The sequence below is a fragment of the Lithobates pipiens genome, unplaced genomic scaffold (assembly GCF_037356315.1).
Source record: "Lithobates pipiens isolate NorthernLeopardFrog02 unplaced genomic scaffold, aLitPip1_a1.2 Scaffold_18, whole genome shotgun sequence".
NCBI lineage: Eukaryota > Metazoa > Chordata > Amphibia > Anura > Ranidae > Lithobates > Lithobates pipiens.
Genome location: NW_027507758.1, coordinates 115,511,453 through 115,530,473, shown reverse-complemented (window position 1 = coordinate 115,530,473; position 19,021 = coordinate 115,511,453).

Below are 19,021 nucleotides of genomic sequence, written 5' to 3'. Positions count from 1 at the left end.
CTGGATGACTCTGCCGTCAAACCGGAAGTAATCGCAACGGTCTGGCAGGAAGCTGGCCGGAATAGCCTAAGTATGGGCAGATGGATCTGCCTGTGGATGGTAGACTTGCATAAGTAGCCAATGGAACAGGATCAGCTTGGCCTTTGAGCTGGATGTGATGTCACAGCCCTGCCAAGAGGTTCAGATGGGAGTAACGATTGAGGGCAAGACAGTAGGGTTAAATGATAAGGGATCAAACCTTGGGACAGGTTCTCCCTGCATGTCCTCAATTTATCTATCGAAATGCCTCAACCTTAAGGGATTTGGTAGCTCCAGGTGTAGTTGACCCACCTGTTATTAAAGAAAATCATTTATTTAACCACCTCAATACAGTGCACTTACAACCCCTTCCTGACCAGACCAATTTTCAGCTTTCAGCGCTCTCACAGTTTGAATGACAATTACTCAGTCATGCAACACTGTACCCATATGAAACTTGTGTCCTTTTTTCCACACAAATAGAGCTTTCTTTTAGTGGTATTTAACCACTTGCCGACCGCCGCACGACGATGTACGTCGACAGAATGGCACGGGCAGGCATATGGGCGTACCTGTACGTCCCTGCCTTCCCGCGGGTGGGCCCCCCCCCCCCCGGTGCCTGCGGCGGTCGGTATTCGTTCAGGAGCGATCCGGGATGAGGGGGCGGCCATTCATTCATGGCCACCCCCTCGCGATCGCTCCCGACGAATGAAAATGCTCCGTGACATCACTTCCTCTCCTGTAATGTAAACACAGGAGAGGAAGTGATGTAATCTCTCCTCCGTGTCGGTATTTTTCGTTCCGGCACCGAGGAGAGAGGATCTGTGAGTTGCACCAACACGACACTACACAGTAGAACATGCCAGGCACACTCACACCCCCCCTTCACCCCCCGATCACCCCCCCCAATTACCCCTGCCCCCCCAGTCACAGTGACACCAATTGCATTTTTTTTTTTTTTGCATTGGTGTCATTTGTGACTGTAATAACTGTTAGGGCAGTTAGGGTTAGCCCCCTTTATTTCTAATGTACCCCCCTAACCCCCCCAATAAAGGTTTAACCCTGTGATCACCCCCCGTCGCCAGTGTCACTAAGGCTGGGTTCACATTGCAGCGGTTTATGAGAACGGATGTGATTCGCACCGCACTGGAGTGCAAATCACATCCGATCTCTGTGCGATTCGAGTTCAGCCATACAGATAGTATGGCTGAATTCGCGCAGCACCCGCCGCACCCGCCGCAAATTCGCACGGGACCCTTTTTTTGGTCCGCAGCAGAATCGGATCGCATGGGTGTTCACACCATGCGATCCGAGTTTGCAGATTGCACTACGATATGCGAACTGATCTGGGGGTGTCATTAACATTTCACTGACTCTCCCAGCAGTTCGCATAGGGCAGTGTGAACTTCCGCCGGGAGGCATGCGATGCGGGAACCCGCCGCGGATTCGTGGCGTTCCTGCATCGCTCCAGTGTGAACCCAGCCTAATAAGCGATCATTTTTCTGATCGCTGTATTAGTGTCACAGGTGACGCTAGTTAGGCAGGTAGGTATTTAGGTTCGCCGCAGCTTTTTATAGCACCAGGGACCCCCATATACTACCGCATAAAGCCCCCTGATTGCCCCCTAGTTAACCTTTTCACCAGTGATCACCATATAACTGTTACAGGTGACGCTGGTTGGTTAGTTATTTTTTATAGTTTCAGGGCACCCGCCATTTATTACCTAATAAAGGTTTAACCCCCTGATCACCCGGCGGGTGTCATTTGTGACTGTAATAACTGTTAGGGCAGTTAGGGTTAGCCCCCTTTAGTTCTAAGGTACACCCCTAACCCCCCCAATGAAGGTTTAACCCCGTGATCACCCCCCGTCGCCAGTGTCCCTAAGGTTGGGTTCACATTGCAGCGGTTTATGAGAACGGATGTGATTCGCACCGCACTGCAGTGCAAATCACATCCGATCTCTGTGCGATTCGAGTTCAGCCATACAGATAGTATGGCTGAATTCGTGTCGCACCCGCCGCACCCGCCGCAAACTCGCACGGGACCCTTTTTTTGGTCCGCAGCAGAATCGGATCGCATGGGTGTTTACACCATGCGATCCGAGTTTGCAGATCGCACTGCGATATGCGAACTGATCTGGGGGTGTCATTAACATTTCACTGACACTCCCAGCAGTTCGCATAGGGCAGTGTGAACTGCCGCCGGGAGGCATGCGATGCGGGAACCCGCCGCGGATTCGTGGCGTTCCTGCATCGCTCCAGTGTGAACCCAGCCTAATAAGCGATCTTTTTCTGATCGCTGTATTAGTGTCACAGGTGACGCTAGTTAGGCAGGTAAGTATTTAGGTTCGCCGCAGCTTTTTATAGCACCAGGGACCACCATATACTACCGCATAAAGCCCCCTGATTGCCCCCTAGTTAACCCTTTCACCAGTGATCACCATATAACTGTTACAGGTGACGCTGGTTGGTTAGTTATTTTTTTATAGTTTCAGGGCACCCGCCATTTATTACCTAGTCTCACTAGTGTACCCCTAAATTTAGGGGTGTCTACTTTCCAAAATGGGGTCATTTGGGGGGGTTTGTGCCATCTTGGCATTTTATGGCCTTCAAAACTGTAACCCCCTTAGAAAGCCTGAAGGCGGTGCTTGGTTTTCGGGGCCCCGTACGCGGCTAGGCTCCCAAAAAGTCCCACATATGTGGTATCCCTGTACTCAGGAGAAGCAGCAAAATTTATTTTGGGGTGTCATTTCACATATGCCCATGGCATGCGTGAGCAATATATCATTTAGTGACAACTTTGTGAAAAAAATAAATAAAAAATAAAAGTTTGTAATTTTCCCGCAACTTGTGGCAAAATATAAAATATTCCATGGACTCAACATGCCTCTCAGCAAATAGCTTGGGGTGTCTACTTTCTAAAATGGGGTCATTTGTGGGGGTTTTGTGCCATCTTGGCATTTTATGGCCTTCAAAACTGTAATAGGTAGTGAGGAGTGAAGTCAAATATTTACGCCCTTAGAAAACCTGAAGGCGGTTCTTGGCTTTCGGGGCCCCGTGCGCGGCTAGGCTCCCAAAAAATCCCACACATGTGGTATCCCCGTACTCAGGAGAAGCAGCAGAATTTATTTTGGGGTGTCATTTCACATATACCCATGGCATGTGTGAGCAATATATCATTTAGTGACAACTTTGTGAAAAAAAAATTAAAAAAAATTAAAGTTTGTAATTTTCCCGCAACTTGTGGCAAAATATAAAATATTCCATGGACTCAACATGCCTCTCAGCAAATAGCTTGGGGTGTCTACTTTCTAAAATGGGGTCATTTGTGGGGGTTTTGTGCCATATTGGCATTTTATGGCCTTCAAAACTGTAATAGGTAGTGAGAAGTGAAATCAAAAATTTAAGCCCTTAGAAAGCCTGAAGGCGGTGCTTGGTTTTCGGGGCCCCGTACGCGGCTAGGCTCCCAAAAAATCCCACACATGTGGTATCCCCGTACTCAGGAGAAGCAGCAGAATTTATTTTGGGGTGTCATTTCACATATACCCATGGCATGTGTGAGCAATATATCATTTAGTGACAACTTTGTGAAAAAAAAATAAAAAAAAATTAAAGTTTGTAATTTTCCCGCAACTTGTGGCAAAATATAAAATATTCCATGGACTCAACATGCCTCTCAGCAAATAGCTTGGGGTGTCTACTTTCTATAATGGGGTCATTTGTGGGGGTTTTGTGCCATATTGGCATTTTATGGCCTTCAAAACTGTAATAGGTAGTGAGAAGTGAAATCAAAAATTTAAGCCCTTAGAAAGCCTGAAGGCGGTGCTTGGTTTTCGGGGCCCCGTACGCGGCTAGGCTCCCAAAAAGTCGACCACATGTAGTATCTCCGTACTCAGGAGAAGCAGCAGAATGTATTTTGGGGTACAATTCCACATATAACCATGGCATGTGTGAGCAATATATCAATGCTGATTAATGCTCAATATGACAACTTTGTGTAAAAAAAAAATCAATCGCTTGAGGCAAAAAAATAAAATATTCAATGGGCTCAACATGCCTCTTATCAATTTCCTTAGGGAATCTACTTTCCAAAATGGGGTCATTTGGGGGGGTTTTGTACTGCCCTGCCATTTTAGCACCTCAAGAAATGAGATAGGCAGTCATAAACTAAAAGCTGCGTAAATTCCAGAAAACGTACCTTAGTTTGTAGATGTGACAACTTTTGCGCAAACCAATAAATATACAGTTATTGACTTTTTTTTTACCAAAGACATGTGGCTGAATACATTTTGGCCTAAATGTATGACTAAAATTGAGTTTATTGGATTTTTCTAATAACAAAAAGTAGAAAATATCATTTTTTTTTTCAAAATTTGAGGTCTTTTTACGTTTATATCGCAAAAAATTAAAATCGCAGAGGCAATCAAATACCATCAAAAGAAAGCTCTATTTGTGGGAAGAAAAGGACGCAAATTTTGTTTGGGTACAACATTGCATGACCGCGCAATTACCAGTTAAAGCAGCGCAGTGCCAAATTGTAAAAAGACCTCTGGTCATTGACCAGCAAAATGGTCCTGTCTGAAAGTGGTTAATCACTAGTGTTTTTTTTATTTTTTGTGCTATAAATAAAATAAAACGTAAATTTTGTGAAAAAAATGCCTTTTTCTTTGTTTCTGTCATAACTTTTTGCTAATTAGTAATTTTTATTCATACATTTTGGCCAAAATTTATACTGCCACATATCTTTGGTAAAAATAACCCACATTAGTGTATATTAATTGGTCTTTGTGAAAGTTATAGAGTCTACAAACTATGGTGCCAATCGCTGAAAATTGATCACATCTGATCAGGCCTTCAGTACATCAGGTGTATCTCATTTCTTGAGACACTAACAAGTCAGGAAAGTACAAATACCCCCCAAATGACCCCTTTTTACAAAGTAGACATTCCATGGTGAGTTTTTTTAAGTTGTAATTTTTTCCCACAATTCTTTGCAAAAGGAAGATTTTTTTTTATTATTATTTTATTTTACAAAATTGTCATATTATCAGGTTATTTCTCACACACAGCATATGCATACAACAAATTACACCCCAAAATACATTCTGCTACTCTTCCCTAGTACGGTGATACCACATGTGTGAGACTTTTACACAGGCAGGCCACATACAGAGCACCAACATTGATGCAGTACCTTCAGACATTCTACGAGCAAAAATGACACATCTCATTTCTCAACCACCTATTACACTTTTGAAGGCCCTGGAGTACCAGGACAATGGAATTTCTCATAAAATGACCCCATTTTGGAAAGCAAACACCCCAACGTATAATCTGTGAGGCATAATGAGTCTTTTGAACGGTTAATTTTTTTCCAGAAGTTTTTGGAATATGTGGAAAAAAATGAAAACGCATTTTTTTTTTTACACAAAGTTGTAAATTTATAAGATATTTATAACACATAGCATGTATATAGCAAAAATTACACCCCAAAACACATTCTGCTACTCCTCCCGAGTATGGCGATACCACATGTGTAGGACTTTTACACAGCCTGGCCACATAGAGAGGCCGAACATTGAAGTAGTACGTTCAGGCGTTCTAGGAGCATAAATGACACATCTGATTTCATTCCTACCCATCACAATTTTGAAGGTCCTGGACCACCAGGACAGTGAAATTACCCACAACATGACCCCATTTTGGAAAGCAAACACTCCAACGTATGTTCTATGAGACATGGGCTGCAAATAGGTACTCGGGTACTCTGATGGGCTGGAGATAGGTACTCTGGTACTCTGATGGCCTGGTGACAGGTACTCGGGTACTCTGATGGCCTGGTGACAGGTACTCGGGTACTCTGATGGCCTGGTGACAGGTACTCTGATAGCCTGGTGACAGGTATTTGGGTACTCTGAAGGGTGGTGACAGGTACTCAGGTACTCATATGGACTGTGACAGGTACTAGGGTACTAAGATGAACTGTGACAGGTACTCAGGTACTCAGATGAACTGTGACAGGTACTCAGGTACTCAGATGAACTGTGACGGGTACTCAGATGAACTGTGACAGGTACTCGGGTACTCAGATGGACTGGGACAGGTACTCGGGTACTCAGATGGGCTGGGACAGGTACTCGGGTACTCTGATGGGCTGGGACGGGTACCCGGGTACTCGGATGAACCGTGACAGGTACTTGGGTACTTTGATGGGCTGTGACAGCTACTCGGGTACTCAGATGAACCGTGACAGGTACTCGGGTACTTTGATGGGCTGTGACAGGTACTCAGGTACTCTGATGGACCATGACAGATACTCGGGTACCATGATGGACCGTGACAGGTACTCGGGTACTCTGATGGACCGTGACAGGTACTCGGGTACTCTGATGGACCGTGACAGGTACTCGGGTACTCTGATGGGCCGTGACAGGTACTCTTGTGCTCTGATGTGCCGTGACAGGTACTTGGGTACTCTGATGGGCTATGACAGATACTCGGGTACTCTGATGGACTGTGACAGGTACTCGGGTCTTCTGATGGACTGTGACAGTTACTCGGGTACTCTGATGGGCTGTGACAGATACTCGGGTACTCTGATGGACTGTGACAGGTACTCGGGTCTTCTGATGGACTGTGACAGGTACTCGGGTACTCTGATGGGCTGTGACAGGTACTCTGGTACTCTGATGGACTGTGACAGGTACTCTGATGGACTGTGATTGACAGGTACTATGAGGGGTGGTGACAGGTCCTCTTTATTGGGGGGGGCAATCAGTGTGATTGGTGTACACTGTAGGCGGTAACGAGATGTTACCGCAATCTCCTCCTCACACATGATCGGTGTGTGAGGAGGAGAACCCGGTAACATTGCGTTACCGCGGTTTGTTTACATTTTAGTGATCGGCTGTGAAAGGATCACAGCCGATCACGTGGGTAAACAGCCGGCCAATGGCTGTTTAACAGCGTCAGTGACGAGCAGTGTTCCCGGGGGACACGCCGCCACCGACGTGCATGCGCAGCGCGCTCGCAATTGTGCGCATGTGCCCTGCACAGTGGGGGTGTGACCATCTGTGATCGGCCGTGACTTCATCACGGCCGATCACGTGGTAAACAGCCATAACCAATGTGTTATGCGGTGTCTCTGTGACACGCTGCCACCGAAGAAACAGGGATGCGCGCACAATCGTGCGCATTCCCTGTTTAAACAGGAGGCCGTCATATGATGGCCTCCCGCCACAATAGGTGCGCCACCTGGCCGTCATTTGACTGCCGGCGGTCAGAAAGTGGTTAAGCTCCTGTCTGTTTTTTATGCGTGTGGATGATGTTCAGCATGTAGACATTCCCATAACAACATAAAAAAAACGTAAAGAGTTCTCCTGGGTTACCAATAAAAATACCTAATCTAAAAGGGATCTTATAACATATAACACTGAGGGTATGGTCTATATGTTGGAGTGTGACTGCGGTTTCCAATATGTTGGCTGGACAAAAAGGACATTTGTGCTCTGCACACACGGTCAAACTTTCTGATGGAAAATGTGCGATCGGATCGTGTTGTCAGAAATTCCAATCGTGTGTGGACTCCATCTGACTTTTTCCGTTGTAATTTCTGACACACAAAGTTTGAGAGCTGGATCCAAAATAAAAACAAAATCCGATCGTTTAAATTCCGATCGTGTGTAGACAATTTTGACGGACAAAGTGTCACGCATGCTCAGAATAAATTACAAGACGAAAGCTATTGGCCTCTTTATTGTCCCGTCGTACATGAATTATGTCACCTCGTTCAGAACGGTCGGATTTTCCGACAACTTTGTGCGACCGTGTATATGCAGGAGAAGTTTGGGCCAAAATTAGTCTGAAAAAATCCGACGGATTCTGACGTCAAAATGTCCGATCGTGTGTACAGGGCATAAGTGTGCAAATAGATGAACGTGTTAATAACAAAAAAAGACCTTAGGTCCCATAGTGTTTCTAAACATTTCTGGCACCACCATGGTAGAGATCCCAGTTGCCTTATGTTCTGGGGGACTGAAAAAGTTAGTAAACATTGGAGGGGGGGGGGGGGATATTTTGTCAGAGGTTTGAGCCAAAGGGAATCCTATTGAATCTTGGAGACAAACGTTCTCATGCCATTAGAATTGAATGTTGTATTTGATCTCAACTGTTTTATTTCAGATAGGTACGTTAGTTTTTTGTTTAATTTTAAATGTTGCCTTTCTCTTCTTTATTGAGTATAGATTTTTTAACTCTTGGTTGTATTAATTGTTTTTATTGTTTTTATAGATTTTTTGTAAGTAATATTGATATATATAATGTTTTTATTGTATTATTAATAATGCGCTGTTTTTTAACTTTTGTACTTAAATGGATGTTGATGTGTTGTGATGTGAATAATGAAATGAAATTTTAATTCATTGAATAATAGTAATGATACAGCTGTGCTGGCGCTGCTTTTTATTTAATAACTGCTGTATTCCTTAGTGATGATTGAACCTCTAGCAATGCTGTAGAACATTTCTTTATTAACGGTTTGCTAGGACAGAGTTCATATGAGCCAAGCAGCCACAGAGGATTATGCATCAGTGTTTCTATGACAATGTTTCCTCTTTAAAAATCTTCGGATGGCACCGTGGCCCCACCTCGCTGACGAAGTCCCGTAGGACATAACGCGTACGGGAGGAAGAGCCACGTTCTGCTAATGTCTCCCGCTGCCATCTGATCGGATTGTGTGTTACCAAGAGCCGATTGGCAGTACTTTTAAATAAGGCTGTATACAAGACTTAGGAATCTGTAAGTGCATTTTCAAATACAGCATATTGAACATAATACACAGAGCGCACTTAGATTGTGTTTTTTAATGTTTTTATGACATCGGGATGACGGTTATCAGCTGAGTGATCTGAGACTGGCCTCTATCTACCAGTTTCATCTTCCTCCTGTGAGTGGGAAAAGTGCGTGTTTTGAACTATCTGGGGTGACAGAAGTCAACATATTGAGGTGAGTGAAGCACTATAAGTTACATAGTTACATAGTTAGCCAGGTTGAAAAAAGACACAAGTCCATCCAGTTCAACCTTAAAATAAGTGTTATAAGTGTTGTGGTGGGCTCACTCTCACAAGGATTTTGGTGTGTTCTGTCATTTCCGTGATTTCCAGCACAGTGATTATTTTAGGAATTGTCTGCTATGTATTTTCTACACCTGGATTTGGACATTTGGTAACTCATTCATATGTGCTGCACTATTTTGATTTTTACTTTTATAAGACAGTAGGGTTGTCGCCTTTTCTTCAAGCTAAACCCGAACACTTTAGCGGCCTGGGACCCCCCCAAGAAGAGTAGTAATGCTGTGCACATAGCCTGTCACAGCGAACAGTGGGTGTGGCATAATTGTTCTTTCTGACATCATCGCCCTGCCCCCGAGTGATGCTTCACCTGCCCCCAGACAGCTATCTGCAGCTCACAGACAGCAACAGATTTGTGTGTGACTATTTTGGTTACTTGGGGAGACACAGCTTGGTCTGAATAATGTGTCTGGGTTTCAGTCCGCCTGAAACCCAGACACAGGATTCAAAACCCGGACTGTCCAGAGACAGGTGACAACTCTACAAGAAAGTCAGAAGGTCTTGCGTGCACAAGGGAAGATTTTCCCAGTCAGTTATCATGACAACATGTTTCGGGGCATGCTGCTTCCTTAGGTCTAGTAGTTTTTTCATTTGGATTATTTATCATTAACAGACAATGAAGGAAAATCTTGAAAATTGGAGACAGTAACACATTTTTAAAAAATGATAAGTGTTTTAGCCATGCCATGCTCTAACAAAAAATGTTAACTTGGTCTAGCATGTACATAAACCAGAAGTCATTCCAACTAGTCAGCACAGAAAATCTAACATAAAAGCATTTGAGCACGACGGATCGTGGATAGCGGAGTGTGGTGCGGGAGGGGCATTTTTTATTTGTCCCACATGCTTTCTGGTGCAAACTAAAATCCTTTCCTGCCCTACAGATGGAATACGAGCTCCCGAATCACTTTTACTATAGATACCTACAGCTTCGTCATGCATACCGTGCCCAATTTCCCCTAGATGATCTATCTTTACCCCCCATGGCAGTGATAAAAAACCCAGACCCCAAAAAATGAATCTCACAGTTTTATGCTATGTTATCACTTCCTTCCATGACCGTGGCTGCCTATACACTTAAAAATAGATGGGTGGGGGAGTTGGGGCCTATTACAGATGACGAATGGAGTGATGCATTGGACACCTGTAAAACTAGTTTCGCCCAAACTCTCTGACCGGCTGACTCAAATTTTTACAGAGCGTATCTCGCGCCGCTAATGGTTTCCAGGTACAAACCCACATATTCCAGTACTTGCCCTATGTGTGCACAAGCACCAGGTACCTTTTTTCATCTTCTCTGGGAATGCCCTAAAATTCAAGCATATTGGTCCCAGGTGGTGAGGTTCCTACATGACACGATGGGCTCCCCCGTCACACTTCAGCCAAAAATGTGTCTTCTGGGTATCTTCCCAGATCCAGATTCGAATAAATACACCAAAATATTTTTACACGAAACCCTGTTTTCTGCACGGAAAATGATTGCCAGAGTCTGGATGAGACCTGATCCTCCAACGGTCTCCCAATGGCTCGGGGAAATTAATGGAGTCTTGCCGTTTAAGAAACTTATATATACTCATAGGGGATGCCCCTCCAAATACGAGAAGGTCTGGGACAGGTGGCTTAAAAACTCTGCAACATGCACATAATAGTCTGATTGTAGATGAGTATTGTTCGGTACTTTTGATAGGTTAATGGAGACGAGCCGGGAATGGGCGGGATGGGGTGAGGGTGGATTTATGGAGGTGCTTGTATGGCTCCAATAATAATTCTAAAACTATGTACTGACTTGATTATCTATGTGAGGCATGTATAAATATTATGTATGAAGAGTGAAATTGAGCTTACCATAAGTTTCTATGTAGACACCCTTTATTTTTCTGTATGTATCATAAACCTTTTTTTTCAATAAAAAGAACTCATGTTTAAAAGAAAAAAAGCATTTGAGCACGCAGCACGCGGGAAGCAAACCAAGGCATCGAAAGACTCCTAGTATGATTCTGTAAGAAATACTGCTAACAAAAGTGTCAGCTATTTAAATCCACCTGAATAACAACAGAAAGGTGTATGTATGTTCTCTGTGCTGGTTAGGTAGGAGGTTTTTGTGTTGCACATTTTGGACATCCTAATTCTTTGCAACCTTCATGAGCATCAAACAAAGCAAAGTGGTCCTGAAAGAAATCTATAGATTGGTTGATTTACGTTCAAATGGGAAATTTTCCAAGAATGCTGTCCACTCAGCAGAACATGTTTTAGAGCTTTTTTGCCCATTTATGCATCCAAACTTCAAAGTAACACAATGTTCTGTGCTTGTAGGGGTTGTTTAGCATAACAATAATCACAAACATCTTTCAGCCCACTGGCTAAAAAAAAAAACTAATGGTTTATGGCCAGCCTAGCTGGTTCCTAGTCACTAGACGGAACCCGTTGTCTGCTCACATACAGACTGACACTTGCTAAGCTAAAACACCCCAGTCTGTTTGGACACAGACTACTTCTGTCACTTCACAATCTCCAACTCTCAGATGTCGGTCTGGCTTGGCAGACAGGTCTGGACATGCATCCCATGTGTCAGGCTTCAAGTTGCTCTCACAGCACTTACTAGAATGTTTGCTTTTGTAAGCATACCCACCTGACTCCAATCATTTTCATGCCTGTCTAGGGACCCTTTACCTGCTGAAACAGACACTAACTGCATCTTTACACAGTGACAAATCTTCTGTATGTCACATGTTCCCTCGTTTCTTTTGACCAGTGGGTTGGAACACACAAGCCCCCACAACCATGACCACCTTCTCTTAATCTCATTATATACACCCCATGATAGTAACTCTTGGCCCCTTCTTAGGGCATTTCTGCCATCTATCACCCTCTTCATGGGTGAGGCCTGTAGACACTGAATAGCCCAGATAGCAAGAAATTGTGTTGCAAGTTTGAAAATGACTTGCTAAGCTATTGCTAGACTTGCCAGGATTCACAAGTTTGTTGAAAAATTGTTCCAAGTCCACATTGCATGACTCCAGATCAACTTCCTTTGCAAACATTCTGCAAGTCTTCTGCAAGTTCTGGTTCAGTAATGTTTTGCAATAGTCATTCCACCACAGGGGTCACTGTGGCTGAATTTTCATGCCGTAGACTTTCAGAGCTCTTGCTGTAGACTCACCACTGCAACTTTGCTCTTGCTAGAGACTTGCCATGCAAATTTGCTGCAAATTGGAAAAGTCTCAACTAGAAATTGTGCTTCAAGTGCTGTGCAAGTGTATAGCTTGCCAGCGAAAATGTGTACCAAGTTCTTCTTGCTTTCTGGGAGGCCATCGGTTTATGAATCCCTAGCAGGCAGGTGCTGCATGCAGGTAGCCCATGCAGGTAGCTCATTCAGTCTTTTGAGGGTGCCACACAGACACTATCCTAATGTGACAGGCATGTGGGAGCAGGTTAGCAGCCCCAAGTGCACACTGTTTGCATTGGTAGCTGCACACCCACATGCCTGTCATAACCTCCACAACCTCAACAGGGATTTTGTAACTTTGTTACACCATATAATTCACAGAATATTGCGTTAACCAATCTTTATTATTATGATGAGTATGTAGTACTTTATTTAACTCTTCCACATCAGTTCTTAGAAACTTTTGTTCCATCACTCTGGGCTTTACTGATGTTTCTAGGCATGCCTCTGCTTCCCTGCTGACACTAACTAGGGGAAATTGAGCAGTCTCTTCAGGTATCACCCCTACCACATTTATATCAATACTTGCCTACAGTATACAAACAGATCTTTACATCAAATTGTACAACATTTTCATATGCATTGATGACATTTGTTTTCCTATTGCACAATTGGAAAGTCTTTCTCCAAACACATAGCAGCAAAGTCTTTCTCCAAACACATAGCCGACCCCACTACTGGGGTCACTGAAACTTCATGGCAAACAGTTTAACCACTTAAGGACCGCCGTATTGCCATTGTACGTCATCACAATGGCACAGGCAGGCACAAGCACGTACATGTACGTGCCTGCCTTCCAGCGGGTGGGGGGTCCGATCGGACCCCCTCCCGCTGGATACGGCGGTCCGTTTCCATCCGGGAGCGATCCGTGATGAGGGGATGGCCGTTGGTTTCTGGCCACCCCCTCTCGATCGCTCCTGGCCAATGACGAACTTCCTCCCACTGTGTATTGTTTACACAGGAAGGAGGAAGTGATGTCATTCTCCTCGGGGCGGTCTTTTTGACCAGACTACGAGGAGAAGACTAAAAGTAAGTGCACCAAAACACTACACTGACACATAGGTACACAAACCCCCCCCCGATCCCCCCCCGATCGCCCCCCAGTCACAGTGTCACTGATTGCATTGATCATTTCTTTACTGATCAATGCATTCAGTGTCAGTTGTAAAAGTTAAAACTGTCAGGGCAGTTAGTGTTAGGTCCAGGGTAGCCCCCTATCACCCCCCAATAAAGATTTAACCCCCTGATTGCCCCTAGTTAACCCTTTCACCCCCTTTTGCCAGTGTCACTAAGCGATCATTTTTCTGATCGCTGCATCAGTGTCGCTACTGTCGCTAGGTAGCTAGTTATTTTTTTAGGTTCACCGCCAGGTTTTTATAGCGCTAGGTACCCCGATATACTACCCAATAATGGTTTTAACATCCTGATTGCCCCTAGTTAACCCTTTCACCCCCTTTTGCCAGTGTCACTAAGCAATCATTTTTCTGATCGCTGCATCAGTGTCGCTACTGTCGCTAGATAGCTAGTTATTTTTTTAGGTTCACCGCCAGGTTTTTATAGCGCTAGGTACCCCGATATACTACCCAATAATGGTTTTAACCCCCTGATTGCCCCTAGTTAACCCTTTCACCCCCTTTTGCCACTGTCACTAAGCGATCATTTTTCTGATCGCTGCATTAGTGTCGCTACTGTCGCTAGGTAGCTAGTTATTTTTTAGGTTCACCGCCAGGTTTTTATATCGCTAGGTACCCTGATATACTACCCAATAATGGTTTTAACATCCTGATTGCCCCTAGTTAACCCTTTCACCCCCTTTTGCCAGTGTCACTAAGCGATAATTTTTCTGATCGCTGCATCAGTGTCGCTACTGTCGCTAGGTAGCTAGTTATTTTTTTAGGTTCCCCGCCAGGTTTTTATAGCGCTAGGTACCCCGATATACTACCCAATAATGGTTTTAACCCCCTGATTGCCCCTAGTTAACCCTTTCACCAGCGATCACAGTATAAGTGTCACTGGTGACGCTGGTTAGCCAGTTAGTTATTTAGGTTCCCCGTCAGGTTTTTATATAGCGCCAGGGACCCCCATATACTACCTAATAAAAATTTGAACCCCCTGATTGCCCCTAGTTAACCCTTTCACCACTGATCACCGTATAAGTGTTACGGGTGACTCTGGTTAGTTTGCTTTTTATAGCATCAGGGCACCCACCATTTATTACCCAATAAAGGTTTAACCCCCTGATCACCTGGCGGGTGATATCAATTAGGTTTTAGGGTCAGGGTCTGCGTCGCCCCAGGCAGCGCTAGGTTAGTGCCAGTACTGCTAACACCCACGCGCAAAGCATACACCTCCCGTAGTGGTATAGAATCTGAACAGATCAATATCTGATCTGATCAGATCTATACTAGCGTCCCCAGCAGTTCAGGGTTCCAAAAAAACGCATTGTTAGCGGGATCAGCCCAGATACCTGCTAGCACCTGCGTTTTGCCCCTATGCCCCCTCTGTCACTTACAAAACACTAAACACATAACTGCAGCGATCGCAGAGTCAGGCCTGATCCCTGCGATCGCTAACAGTTTTTTTGGTAGCATTTTATATTTAAATCCGGAAGGCAGTGCTTGGTTTTCGGGGTCCCGTACGTGGCTAGGCTCCCAAAAAGTCCCCCACATGTGGTATCCCCGTACTCGGGAGAAGCAGCAGAAATTATTTTGGGGTGTAATTGGACTTATGCCCATAGCATGTGTGAGCAATGTATAATTTAGTGACAACTTTGTGCAAAAAAAAAAAGTTTGTAATATTCCCGCAACTTGTGGCAAAATATAAAATATTCCATGGACTCAACATGCCTCTCAGTAAATAGCTTGGGGTGTCTACTTTCCAAAATGGGGTCATTTGAGGGGGGGGGGGGTTTGTGCTATTTTGGCATTTTATGGCCTTCGAAACTGTGATAGGTAGTGAGGAGTGAAATCAAAAATTTGCACCCTTAGAAATCCTGAAGGTGGTGATTGGTTTTCGGGGTGCCGTGCGCAACTAGACTCCCAAAAAGCCCCACACAAGTGGTATCCCCATACTCGGGAGAAGTAGCGGAATATATTTTGGGGTGCAATTCCACATATAACCATGGCATGTGTGAGCAATATATCATTTAGTGACAACTTTTTGTAAAAAAAAATTTTTTTTTTTTGTCATTATTCAATCCCTTAGGACAAAAAAAATAAATATTCAATGGGCTCAACATACCCATCAGCAATTTCCTTGGGGTGTCTACTTTCCAAAATGGGGTCATTTGGGGGGGGGGGGTTTGTACTGCCCTGCCATTTTAGCACCTCAAGAAATGAGATAGGCAGTCATAAATTAAAAGCTGTGTAAATTCCAGAAAATGTACTCTAGTTTGTAGACGCTATAACTTTTGCGCAAACCAAAAAATATTCGCTTATTGACATTTTTTTTACTAAAGGCATGTGGCTGAATACATTTTGCCCTCAATGTATGACTAAAATTTAGTTTATTCGATTTTTCTTATTTTTCAAAATGTTCGCTCTTTTTCCATTTATATCGCAAAAAAAAAAAATCGCAGAGGCAATCAAATACCATCAAAAGAAAGCTCTATTTGTGGGAAGAAAAGGACGAAAATTTCGTTTGGGTGCAATATTGCATGACCGCGCAATTACCAGTTAAAGCAGCGCAGTGCGAAATTGGAAAAAGACCTCTGGTCCTTAAGGTGTTTATTGGTCCGGGGCTGAAGTGGTTAAATACCAGTCTCTCTAAAGATTGATGTATAATACCAAGCATTCTTTTCCCCTAAAAAAGTCTTACCCAACCCCTCATGAGTTTAACCTCCTTTGCCTGGGAGTGCAAGTATTTCAATAAAACTTTCAATCTCTCATTTCACAGACCTGCTGTTTCATCCATATGCCACATGGCAAAGCAGCAGTATGTGCAAGATTGTCCTTGCCACCCCTCATAGACTACAAACTTAGTGGTTCTAGACTAGACTTCTATCTCAGTAGGTTATCCTGTGCTTTATTCCTGAACAGGGTACTTTTGGTGATATCATTCCCCCCATTCACTGCATATCACGCAACTCACTTGCATCCATTGTATTTGCTTCTCAAATGCATTTCCCTGCAACTTCATATCTTTCTGGGACTGTTAAGCCACACCTTATCTGGAGCTTTTGTTTCCCCATGACACCCACCCACTTGTTGCCAGGGTTGATGTTTTTTTCTCAACTTTTCTCACTGTATGGCCATATGGTGTGACTACGTCCCCATATTTACTTATTAAGAGCAGGTGTTTTTTAGTAGCCTTGCAAGATTTGAAAAGCAAAATTTTTTGTGTATGTGTGCGCTATTTATATGGTTAAAGTTGTCTATTGGTCTTCATAGCAGCACCAACCTTAGAAATGTATGTTTAGTGTGTGCCCCCTAATATTTTGTTTGTTTGTTACATATTGAGTCCTGACCAGACTCTCCGGTTGGAACATCTCACTCTCCCACACCGTTACTTTATTAGTAGTGTCCAACAGTAAGTAGTTATATGAGGTGTCCCTGTATAGTGCAGTTTAAACTAACACACTTCTCCCATGTAAGGAGTGTGTATGCCCCATGGTTTTTAGAAGTGGGATTATCTTTTATTCTATTATTATTTTATTTTATTTATGAATAGTGTAGGACCCACTGAAAATGGGGTACTTTGATGCAGTAGTGGGCTTAAGCACGGTATGGCCATATGGCATGACCAAATCCCAATATTTACTTATTAAGAGCAGGTGTTTTAACCACTTGCCGACCGCCGCACGACGATGTACGTCGACAGAATGGCACGGGCAGGCATATGGGCGTACCTGTACGTCCCTGCCTTCCCGCGGGTGGGGGGCCCGATCGGGCCCCCCCCGGTGCCAGCGGCGGTCGGTATCCGTTCAGGAGCGATCCGGGATGAGGGGGCGGCCATTCGTTCATGGCCACCCCTTCGCGATCGCTCCTGACGAATGGAAGTGAGGCGTGACATCACTTCCTCTCCTGTAATGTAAACACAGGCAGAGGAAGTGATGTAATCTCTCCTCCGTGTCGGTATTTTTCGTTCCGGCACCGAGGAGAGAGGATCGGTGAGTTGCACCAACACGACACTACACAGTAGAACATGCCAGGCACACTCTCACCCCCCCTTCACCCCCCGATCACCCCCCCAATCACCCCTGCCCCCCCAGTCACAGTGACACCAATTGCATTTTTTTTTTTTTGCATTGGTGTCATTTGTGACTGTAATAACTGTTAGGCCGCGTACACACGCGGGGACTGTTCGCCCAACTTTGTCCGCTGAACAGTGTTTCGGCAAACAGTCCGCTCGTGTGTGGGCTTTCAGCGGACAGTTTCAGCGAACAGTCCGCTGAACAAGGTTTTTCGGAAATTCCGAAAAACTGTCCGCTGAAACTTTGTTTCAGCGAACAGTCCCCTCGTGTGTAGGCTTGTTCGTCAAACTAAGTTCCGCGCATGCTCAGAAAGGATTTACACGCAGAAAGTTATAATGCAGTGTATAGGACATCGTATTTTTCGTCCCGTCGTACGTGCCATTCACGTCATCGCGCACGGTTTCAGCAAACTGTTCGTTCGTCGTGTGTGGCCATGTCCGTCCATGCTAATTTTGAGCGGACTGTTTGCCGAAACTGTTTGACGGACAAAGTTGGGCGAACAGTCCCCGCGTGTGTACGCGGCCTTAGGGCAGTTAGGGTTAGCCCCCTTTAGTTCTAAGGTACCCCCCTAACCCCCCAATAAAGGTTTAACCCCGTGATCACCCCCCGTCGCCAGTGTCACTAAGGCTGGGTTCACATTGCAGCGGTTTATGAGAACGGATGTGATTCGCACCGCACTGCAGTGCAAATCACATCCGATCTCTGTGCGATTCGAGTTCAGCCATACAGGTAGTATGGCTGAATTTGCGCCGCACCCGCCGCAAATTCGCACGGGACCCTTTTTTTGGTCCGCAGCAGAATCGGATCGCATGGGTGTTCACACCATGCGATCCGAGTTTGCAGATCGCACTGCGATATGCGAACTGATCTGGGGGTGTCATTAACATTTCACTGACACTCCCAGCAGTTCGCATAGGGCAGTGTGAACTGCCGCCGGAAGGCATGCGATGCGGGAACCCGCTGCGGATTCGTGGCATTCCTGCATCGCTCCAGTGTGAACCCAGCCTAATAAGCGATCATTTTTCTGATCGCTGTATTAGTGTCACAGGTGACGCTAGTTAGGCAGGTAGGTATTTAGGTTCGCCGCAGCTTTTTATAGCGCCAGGGACCCCCATATACTGCCGCATAAAGCCCCCTGATTGCCCCCTAGTTAACCCTTTCACCAGTGATCACCATATAACTGTTACAGGTGACGCTGGTTGGTTAGTTATTTTTTTATAGTTTCAGGGCACCCGCCATTTATTACCTAATAAAGGTTTAACCCCCTGATCACCCGGCGGGTGTCATTTGTGACTGTAATAACTGTTAGGGCAGTTAGGGTTAGCCCCCTTTAGTTCTAAGGTACCCCCCTAACCCCCCCAATAAAGGTTTAACCCCGTGATCACCCCCCGTCGCCAGTGTCACTAAGGCTGGGTTCACATTGCAGCGGTTTATGAGAACGGATGTGATTCGCACCGCA